The sequence below is a fragment of the Spermophilus citellus genome, assembly GCF_964194105.1.
Source record: "Spermophilus citellus genome assembly, chromosome: 1".
NCBI lineage: Eukaryota > Metazoa > Chordata > Mammalia > Rodentia > Sciuridae > Spermophilus > Spermophilus citellus.
Window position 1 is genome coordinate 61,733,225 of NC_138182.1, and position 12,092 is coordinate 61,745,316.

Here is a 12,092-nt window from a genome sequence, read left to right on the forward strand (position 1 = left end):
GGCCTTAACAGTGCCATTTGTCCTAAACAGCTCATCCCATATTTACCTGGTAATTGGCACAAATCTTTATCAGCTAATTGGCTTTATCCAGAGGATAAACAAACTGGTCATATCTTGATGGCAGGAGGTAGGCTTGCAAGTTACAGCAAGCTTCCCATTGAAGTTAGGTTTCTACTCTGCCACAGAGACTGGGAAATAGGGTGCTATCTTTCTTGATGTTTACAGTTCAAAGAGATGGTTTCTAAGTCTCTGGATCCACATAGATTTCAAATGGAATCATATAAATTTCAAAGACAGAAGAAAATATTTAAACAATTGAAAGTATTCTACGGTAAATGCTGTAAGAAAAATGAAGGGGAAAAAGTTTCTACCTTTATTTTCTGACTTTCAAGGTTTTAATTTTCACTCATTCATTTTTAAATTAACATAAAAATTAATGGGTACAACTCTCTTGTTACTTTTCTTTCTTTTTTTTCAAAGCCCTCAGAGTGCCTTTATTTTTTTTTTATTGGTTGTTCAAAACATTACAAAGCTCTTGACATATCATATTTCATACATTTGATTCAAGTGGGTTATGAACTCCCATTTTTACCCCGTATACAGATTGCAGAATCACATCAGTTACACTTCCATTGATTTACATATTGCCATACTAGTGTCTGTTGTATTCTGCTGCCTTTCCTATCCTCTGCTATCCCCCCTCCCCTCCCCTCCCAAATATTAATTAGGAAATAAAAGTTCATGAGATCAATTGTACAACAAGGTGACTATAGTTAATATACCTATTTTGAGCAGGGAGAAGTGAGCCCCTTACCTAATTTTTAATTTATCTTTAAAAAAAATAAGTAGTCTGTGGTTATAAATCTCTGTCCTCCTGGCATTTCTGCAAATTGCCTAATATGTAATAAAATAATTTTTTGAATTAAACTTGCAAAAGTGGATGTTCTTACTTGCAACTAATTAATGTAACTAATAATCATATATCTTGTTATTTAATCTTCATAGCAACTCAAAGTAATATCAATCTACTTCTAGAGATGAAGATAATTAAGGTCAAGGAAATTTAGATTACTTTACCCACTAAATAACAACCCAGTAAGTATTTGAACTTGGAATGAAACTAGCTCCATTTGCAATGACATTGCATTATATGTGTTGTTCTTCAACTTATTTGACTGCAGACCACATAGAAAATCAAAATATGCCAGGTCTGTCCTATTGGATCTGCTTCCTCTCTTTAGTTTAAAAATTATTTGTACCTAGGTGCAGTGGCACACACTTGTAATCCCAGCTTGGGAGGCTGAGGCAGGAGGATCACTAGTTCAAAGCCAAGCTCAGCAACTTAGAGAAGCCCCAAGGAGTTAGTGAGATATTATCTCAAAATAAAAATATTTTTTTAAAGTGATGGAAATGTGGCTCATTGATTAAGTGATCTGTGTTCAATCCCTGATACAAGTAAATAAATAAATAACTTGTAGATAACAGGAATACAGCTTATATGTATGTTTCCCTGGAAAGAAGAATGCACATAGACTCTCTCACACATAAGCACAAACATACTATATCTATATAGTTTTATATATATATAATCTCCATATATCTCTCTATATACTATATGTACACTATCATTTGGCCCATGAAACATCTATTTCCGTATTGTATTAAAAATATAGCAATTTTATCAATTTTATTTGAAGTATAATTGTTCCCTGATTATGTTCAGTCTAAGTGAGAATGTAAACAAGGGAACTTTATAATATGGAAGATGAAGGATGCACGTTACAAAAATTGTCACAATTGGATTCTTTTTGAATCTTGATTCTTGACAATGATATAGGTAGAAATGTATATCAAAAAACCTGAACAAAGAAAAGCTTAGAGAGAGAAAGGTTTGTCTTTCAAATGAAAAATGTTCAGAGGTAGAAGACTAGGCCTAGAATGATAGCTCGATAAACTCCAGGAATCAGATCCTCTCTCTGCTTTGCCTGCCTTAGCATATGGCTTCCATAATTAAGGTTGATTTATAATGATGGATGGAGCTTCCTGCATCCCATTTGCCTTCCATGCTAAAGGATGGAAAAAGGGGAGAAAGACAACAAATGACTAGACATGAGACAGCACCCTGTAAGTCATTTTCCTAATTTTCCTCTATAGTATTTATTATACTTTATAGTATTTATTACAGTTATGTAATTAGCTAAAATACAGTCACATGGTTACAATGAACATAGGAAAAAGTGGGAACTATTTAATTTATTCCAGTTAAAGTCTTTAACAAAAAATAAGATCATATTACCAAAAATAGGAGAAGAACTTTTGGTAATGAAACTAGAAGGATATAAAAATGCACAGTTGTAATTGGAAATGATCATAGTACTTTGCTTAAGCTGTCAAATATTTCTCATCTTCAACCAGAGATATCTTGGCTCTGTTCTTTCTCTGCATGGATTTCCATGCTGCATAATGATTGTGTGAGCTGCTAATAGCTTCCTAACAACTTTTTTTCCACCTTAAAGAATACTAATTCTGTCTAATTGAAGACAATGAAGGAGTCTATCCCAAATTTGAAGAGGTTCCATCCTGATGTTAAGTACACTTTCTGTGTAGATGTAAACAGCCTTGCGGTATTTCCAAACACTGGGTGATAGCCAGACATCAGAGCAAATCAATCCAAACTTGGATCCTCAGTTAACATTAGCAACAGATTTCAATTTTGAACATTAACATTAATATTTAATAAATCTCACTGATCTTTAAGGTACAAGAAAATGAACTTTGGGGAAATAGACTACCAGCAACCTATGAAATAAACACCTTTTCCAATACAATCTTTATAAAGAACTATTTTATATCATTTTCTTAAAATAGGAATAGCTTTGTGGACTATCTAAAGATTTTATATGAAAGTTTAAAAATTATTGTTTAAAAGCTAATACAGAGAAATTAACATTTGATGAGTGGTACAGAAACTTAAATTCTATCAGCAATAACTCAATTCTCGGGCTTCAGTATTGTTTTATCATTTTTTTTTGTTTTCTTAATGGAGGCAAGGTGCTAGACAGAATGCAATAAAAACTGCACTGCCTTGTAGGGATATTTTCAAGCTATAAACTATGTGATTGCCCACTGAAGCCCTTGGCTGCAGGCAATGTCAGGAGAATATTAAAACATCCCTTCCAGGGGAGCTATCTGTGGCCCTTAAAAAAAACAAAGTTATGTATGCTTGGAAAATAATGTTTCCAAATTTTACTTGAAATATCTTAATAGTATGCATATCAAAGTTTCAAATTCCTACAAAATAATTAATAATTCAATGCTTCTATGCTGTGAAAGAACATTTTATGTACAGCCATAGTGAACAACTGAAAATTGTCACCACAATAATTTCTGCATTATTCACAGATTGTTTCATCAGCTTTTCCACACCTACTAATGTCACATTTGCATCGATAGCTGAGAATACTGAGCTTGTTATATGTGACTAACATTCTCAGGTTATGATAATGGATAATACATATGAGAAAACACTGGCCTTATTGTCCATGTGCCACTACAGACCATTAATGTGATAACAGAGTGCCAAGTATAGCATGATTTTAAAATTTAAATGTGCCTTTAACATAACATGATTATTTTTCTGCTTAAAGGATCATGCATTCTTACAAAAAGCAGTTTAATATCTTAGCCTTTACTCACAAAAATAAAGAAATCTGAACAGAAACACTTGTCATATTATTTATGATTATTAATAATTATGTGATGAAGTCTGACAGAGTTTCTCACATAGAATTTTCACAGAAATGTCTTGAAACTCATTTTAAGTAATTTTATTTGCTTATTTTTTTTTTTTTTAGCAAAAATCTTGTGCTAAAACAAAAATGCTACAATGACTACCATAAACATTGGTAGTTAGGAGTCTAATTAGGCTAGATAAGTATGTTTGAAAACACTTCCTGAATAATTTTTATCTGTGTTAAAAAGTCCAGAAAACTTCTGGGAGTTTGCACAAAGGAAAAAGGAAGTTTTAGAAATGTGTGCATACGACTTGGTATCAATCATATATTAGTGGACAAAGCTGCATATTTCACAGGCAAGTTTTTGCATGTCTGCTTAAATTTTTCCTTCCTAAACTTAAAGTTGATTGTATGGGGAATGAGTTTCCTCTTTTTTTTCTAAACCCTTCTTGCAGATTTGCAGAAATATGGATATTATGTCACCACATAATCTTCAGTTCTAAATATACTATAGGTATACTCTCCAAGGAAAAACTACATATAATGAGATGAGAGAATTTTGATTTAAACAGGGAAATAGGGGGGCTGGGGATGTGGCTCAAGCGGTAGCGCGCTCACCTGGCATGCGTGTGGCCCGGGTTCGATCCTCAGCACCACATACAAACAAAGATGTTGTGTCCGCTGAGAACTAAAAAATAATAAATATTAAAAAATTCTCTCTCTCTCTCTCTCTCTCTCTCTCTCTCTCTCTCTCTCTCTTTAAAAAAAAAATAAATAAAATAAAATAAACAGGGAAATAGTTCAACTAAAATCATACTAGACTTTCTTTAAAAAAGGGTTCCCTGTGGCCCTGAGTGTCCTAACCAAAATTTGTAATAAAATTTGCTATTATAAAAACTGGCAGCATTTATCTTTCAATCCAGGTATGCAATTCAGAAATTGAACTCTGATCACAATTGGAGTTGAGAACCATTGTGGCATATTTAAGAAACTGCTACTCTAACAGGAAGGACAAAGAAACTACTAAAAGTCTGTGCATTAACACATACAGACTAGGCACCGATGTTTTTGAGAAATACGGGGGAATTTTTAAAGCAATATTTTCCCATCGCTAATCTCCAGATATAATAGATATTGTGGCTTGCCTGATTAATGAACCCTAATATTACTCCAAATTTTTTATCCAAGAAATCAGAATCTTGGAATTCATAAAGAACACAACAATCATCTCAATAGAAGTCAAGAAATATTTGAGAAAATCAAGCATTCATTACTGATAAAACTCCTAATAAACTTGGAATAGAAGGGAAGCTCCTAAATTTATAAGGTACAACAAAGAGAAACTAGAGATAACATCACATTCAATAAAATGCCCACATTATATGAAATTACATGTTATTTCTTCTGTTTTTCTGAAACTATTGTTCTATAGAACATAAATATTCTTGTATCTTATACTGTCCTAGCTTTAAAATGGGCTTTTCCTAAAATATAATACTTTCTTTAACATCAAGGCTAAGTCAATCCTCATCATCCCACATATCATGTTATCACTGTTTTAGGAACATTTACATACTTAAGAACAGTTTTATTTTTGCTTCACTAATAATTCACCAATGAATTTCTGATTATGTGGTGGGTAGGGACAGCTCTGGGGATAGAATCCAGGACCTTGTGCAAGCTAAACAATTGCTGTCTAGAGCAGTGAGCTACACTCTGGGGCTTTTAATGGTATTCTTAATATTTGGCATTTACTTTTGTGGAAAGGGAGATATAAGGAAGCCTTGAGTTCTGTATTATTTGAAGTAATTTGCCTTTTAATTTACATTAATTACTGAAATTATTTGTTGCCACATCCCAGCCTTATTTTGTATTTTATTTAGAGACAGGGTCTCACTGAGTTACTTAGCACCTCACTTTTTGCTGAGGCTGGCTTTGAACTCTGGCTCCTCTTGTCTCAGCCTCCCGAGCTGCTGCTGAGATTACAAATCAATGCCATAGCACCTGGCCCTAAATTTACATAATTCATTAGGATAAATTTAGCTTGACCATGAACCCTAAAAGTCTGCTCTGTTCTCAACATTGCCAGGTGAATTGTATCACATTGTATTTTCTTCGCTAAATTTTAGTAGTTGCATCCTCTGAATTGATGCAGAAAAACAGTTGAGGATGAAGGGTATAAAGGAAAGTTTTAGCATTTAGTCAGAATTTTGTAACCATGGTTTTATACACCGCCAATATGTAAATAAGGTGGAGAACCTAAGGGAGTCTGTCTCTATCATTCTTTTTGATCAGCCATATTTCCATTAGTCTTAAAGAGGGTTGTTTTAGTTAGCGTTTTCACCACTGTGACTAAAGTACCTGACCAGAACAACTAGAGAGGAGAAAAAGGTTATTCAGGGGCTCACAGTTTTAGATGTCTCAGTCGATAAGTGGCTAGCTCCATTCCTCAGGGATCGAGGGAGGCAGGATATTGTGGTGGAAGAGTATGGCAGAGAAAACCAGCTCACATGAAGCTGAAAGAGAAATTGCCGCTTGCCAGATACAAATATATACCCCAAAGCCAAGCCCCACAATGCCCACCTCCTCCAGCCCCAGCCTTCCACTTCAATTATCACTCAGTTAATTTCTATCAGGTGATTAATTCACTTATTGGATTAAGACTCTCACAATCCATTCTTTTCTTCTGAACCTTTCTTGCATTGTCTCACATAAGAGTTTTTGGAGGACATCTCATATCCAAACCATAATAGAAGGTGGAACATATTAGTAATTTTTTCCCCTTTTCAAATTTTGTTTCTAAACACCCCAGTTATAGAATATACCTCTCTGGATATGGTATTGTAAATTTTTGTTGTAGTCATTAATTTTATTTTTACTAATACTTTGGAGGCTTTCAGAGATGTATATTGAATGCTCACTTTTATCTTCTTATAGATATGATCCATATATACAGAAGCTAACTTTAGAGATTTAAGTGGAGGGTAGATTGTAAATGTAAGGCTTTCAATTTAAAACTAAGCCTGTTCATATATATATTTATATTAACATTATTAATATTGTTAATATTAATATGGCATTATTGCCATTGAGTTGGTTGATGGGAAACATGATCAGTACTTTGGAGTAAATTGTCTACTGGTATCTTTCCTTGATCCTTTCAAACTTCAGTGCTTCATCTAAAAACTGGGAAAGTGATATTACCAAATCAAAGAGGTGTTTGAAAATTGGTTGATTTAAATAATGTAAAATCTATGCTGTAATTTTTAGTGGAGATTTCTTAATAACAATGGGCTATCAGCATTACAAATTTTAAAATCATCTCATGAATCATGAATTATTCATATAATTACTGTTCCTTCAGTACAACAAACAAAGCATTTCTAAATTATGTTTATTGAGAATGTAAGGGGAAAAATCCAATATAAAAGTTACTTGGAACCAAGCATATTGATATGTGCCTATAACCCCAGTGGCAAGGGAGGCCAACGCAGGAGGATCTTGAGTTCAAAACCAACCTCAAGAGCTCTAAGAAACTTAGTGAAACCCTGTCTCTAAATAAGATACAAAATAGGGCATATGGCTAAGTGGTTGAGTGCCCTTGAGTTCAATCCCTGGTACCCTCCCCTCCAAAAAAATCAAAAAGTTACTTGAAGCAACTTCTATATACAAAATGCAAATCTATATCTGAAAATATTAGGTAGAAAATACTGTGAAGCCAATTTTAATTCTCCAAGACTCTGGGAGATTTATAGCGTAAGTCAATAAGTTGTTGAGCTGTTTTAATTGGGTCTTTAAACTATAATTATTCTCTCAGATGCAAATGCCTGGTTTTCAATCCACCCTCCTTTAGGTGACATTGTAAATTTGGAATGGTTATTCCCACTGGCCCTTTATATATCAGGGCCCATCATAAGACTTGGTTCTTTTAAGCCAAAAACTTTAGACTGTTTTGTTTTAGTGAGATCTCAGAAATTCATCATTCTTTTCAATTCTTATAGAATAAATCATGGATCTTGGATTATGAAATTATTCACTAGCCATCATTAGTATTTAACAATAGCTTACATAATACTAAGTAGTACTGTACATATTACAGATAATTATTATGTGCATTACATGAATAAGCATCCTTGTCTCCCACATACCATATTGCTCCAAGGATTTTAATCACACCAAACTTGAAATGTTAGTTTCCTCAATGAGATAGAGATGTAGAGATAGAGTTGGAGATTGAGATAGAGACAGAAGGAGAGAAGACAATGATTTATGTATTGTTAGTATTTTGAATTAGGAGGTCCTTCCAATTTTTCTAGAGGAGAGAGGGTCTCAAAGGAAGCAATGGAGAATGTAAAAAATGTTTAGTAATCAATGGAAAATGTAAAAAATAATGAGAGATGGGGGGAAATACACCAGAAAAAAAAAAAAACAGACAAAAGAAGTAAATGGGAGGTATTCACTTAGCTATAAGATGAAAATTATTTTTATGATTAATTTTAGTGAAACATGAGATGAGACTGAGCTAAATTTTGGGGGGTATATGGTGGAATAGATGCACATAGGTATTGCCTGGGATGTGTAGTTCCAAATAACATTCTTTAATAAGAAACTCTTAGGGCAAAAATATAGGATTTCAATGAGGAAATTAATTTTTAGAAATATCCATATAGTTTGAAAAGCAGATCAGTTTGTTAAGAAAAATAAATTTAAAAAAAAGGAAAAGCACATTGATCCTTAGGGGGGAAAATATATATATAAATTATGGGATGTTTAATTACTGTATACTATTGAAACGGTTGTCCAGCTCTCCTATTCCTTACCCAGGATTATTTTCATTACTTTTTCCATGGACTTCTTAATTTAATTAACGGGACATAGCTTTTTAGTTTATTATTTATTTTTTAATCTACTATGGCTGAAATGTAAGCTCCAAGAAGCAAGAATTACTTTTGGGTGGGCTGGGGTTGTGACTCAGTGGTAGAACGCCCACGTAACACATGTGAGTCACTGGGCTGGATCTTGAGTACCACATATAAATAAATAAAATAAAGGTCAATATATAGTTGTATATAAAAACAACTGAAACATTGTATTTAAAAAAGAAATACTTTTTGTTAATATATCTGAAGTTGTAAAAAGAGTGCCTGTGGGAAGTTTTCAGTCAAATAGAAATATAAATTAATGATATCTAAAAACCACTTTTGGGGGGTTTTATTGAATGTAAAAATAATTTTTATGTATTAAATTTGATTTAGTATGGTGAAATAATTTATAATTTTATTCAGAAACATTATTAGACATATTGCCTGTCACTTTTAATTATTTCTCAATTCCTTATATATTTGACTTGTTCTTCTACAATATTTACACACTCTATCATTCTGCACACATTTTAACTCTAGATTTATTCTTAAGGAAAGAGTTTGTGTTGGTTAGCCAGTCATTCAACTAAAGCTTGGAATAGGTATTCAAATCCTGACTGAACAAATGAATTGCTAAATACTATGGAAAGGGATGCATTAAATAAAACCTTCCAAACTTTATGAGCTGGACAACACAATCGTGAAAGTTTATCAACAGTTCAGCAAATGTAGAAGCTTGTGCCTATATTTCATCATTACAATCTGAAAGTTTATTTATTTATTTATTTGATTTGTTTTAATTAGTTACACATGAAAGTACAATGACCTTGACATATCATACATTTGAATCAGATGGAACATAATTTTTCTGAGTGTACAGGTTGCAGAATCATATTGGTCATGCAGTCACATATATACACACAATAATAATAATGTCTATTTCATTCTACTATCCTTCCTATCCCCCCATCTCCTCCCTTCCCCTTCCATCACTTCTCTCTACTTAATCTAAGGTAACACTATTCTGTTTTTTTTTCCTTACCTCTTCATACATGTATTTTGTATAACGATGAGGGTCTCCTTCCATTATTTTTGAGAAAGGAGTCTCTTTAAGTATTAGAAAATTCTGGTAAGGTGGCGCAAATTTGTAGTACCAGTGAATCAGGAGACTGAGGCAGGAGGATCACAAGTTCAGGGCCAGACTCAGCAATTTAGTGAGATATTCAGCAATTTAGTGAGACAGTACAAAAGTAGCAAGAACCTGTCTCAAAATAAAAAATAAAACAGACTGAAGTTATAGCGCAGCGGAAAAGCACCACTGGATGCTTTTTAATTGGGTTCAATCCCCAATTAAAAAAAAAATTAAAAAGAGTATCCTTTGAATGTTGAGTAAGAGTCATTGGCTTTTAAAATAAATATAGTTGAAAACTGACAAACAGAAAATAACTTCTAGGGCTGTAAGATTGAAAGCATGTATCTCAATTACTTGCCTAATGAACTACATAATCCTTTGTTTTTTCTTTCTTTTTAAATATTTAAAAAATGTGTTCAATACTTAAAACTAGGAAATGAAAGTCAGAGGATCATGTAGGAACTCAAAGGAAAATATTCCAGGTCTGAAAAATAATATAAAAAATAAAGAAGCACACAAACAGAATGTTAATCCATTTATAATCCACCTAGAACTCTGTTGGTATCTTCCTCATTAGGTAATATACCAATTTGCAGTTACTATATAGCACAAAGGGGCTGCCAATAGATGAATGCTCAGCAAATGAATACTCAGCAAAAATAAATCAAGAGATATGAAAATATTTCATTTTCTTGAATGCAAAGAGTGTAGAGTATATATTAAATGTATGTTGTATGACTACTGATTCATAGTAAATATACATACATATTTAAATTTATAATATTTTAAACATTGTTTTGAGAAATTATCACATCATTTTGATTTGTGATTCTCAACATATGGTTTATATTTCAAGCTAGTATATAAGTAATTTATATACTAAACTTAGACTAATAACAGAAGATTGGATGGTAGTAAACAAAGAAAATAATAAAAAATTATAATTTTGGATATCAAGGTATCTGTAGGCTAATAAGGAAACATCAATACCAAGGTGACATGAAATTATAGAGAAAAAGTATTTATTTTATATTTATCAACAAAACACAGGTGCTAAATTATTATTTCATAGATTTTTATTTCATGGATTTTTATATCATTAAGGTGTCACCAAATTACTAAACTGTGTTCTTAAATCTGATGAAAAGCAATATAATATGCATACATATAATATACAAGGGTATTTTATTTTAAATTTAAAAATTCCAGTGGAAATGGTTTTGTAAGAAAAACTTGATTCTGAGTTAATTTTTGCAAAGCAATTCAATTGAAATTTTTTCTAATCGGTCTTGGAGAAAAGTCAATACATTTTGGAAGTCCACATAGGAGATAAACCCCAAACTATATTAGTTACTAATTGTTTTACATTCTATAGTATAAGCCTATGTCAAAATAAATTAATTATGCATGCAGCAAGAACTTTCAGTATAAAGAACAGGAATCATTTTTTGCTCTATAATCACATTTAATAATTGTCTAAATTTTAAAAAACAATGCAATTAAGTTATGGTACAAAAATATTATAAACAACTTAAGTCTCCTTTAGAAATAGCAGTTTGTTGCTATTTAAATGGAGAATTAAATTTAATTGATCATTCTAAGTCAACTGAAAAGTTATAGTTTTGAAAATTCTGGAAAAAAAATGTGACTATTTCATTCAGATGAAAATCCAACCAATCAGTTAGCCAGAAAACGTATGCATCATTTTTAGTGTAAGTCCATTTTCTGTTAGGTACATTCAATTTTAAAGAGCATGAAGTTTACATATATTTGTACATATTACATGTATGAGTACATAAAAATTCACATGAGAGAATATGCATGATACAAAGGAATAAACAAATATATGGAGCTTATCCCATTTCATTGATCTCATTGTTTTAGTAGTCTCATCCAACAACTAATTTATAGTCTGATGTTTCAATGCCATAAAAAGAATTATGAGGTACAGTAAATGTTTTTGGTATAAGAGCTAAGATATGTCTTGTGATGACCATCAAGACCAACTTGATGGTCCTGACACAATCAGAGAACACTTAGCATCATCTAAGGAGGTGGGAGACTTTGAGATTGTAATGATATATGTTAGTTATATTGGAATACCCACTGATCCTATCTTCAGCAGACTTTGCCACACTCCTAAAAGTCTAAGGGTGTGAGAGTAGTCCTATGAAAGAGAGAGAGAGGGAGAAGGAGAGAAGGAAGGAAGAAGGAAGAACAGAGGGTTGAAGATTATTTCAGCAATCTCTGTAAAATATTGGGCAAATAAGAACAAAGCAATGGCTAGTTTCATTTAATCTTTATAATACATTAAGCAAAGTGAAGCAATAGGTACTTGTTACAATGTATAGTACAAAAGAGAGA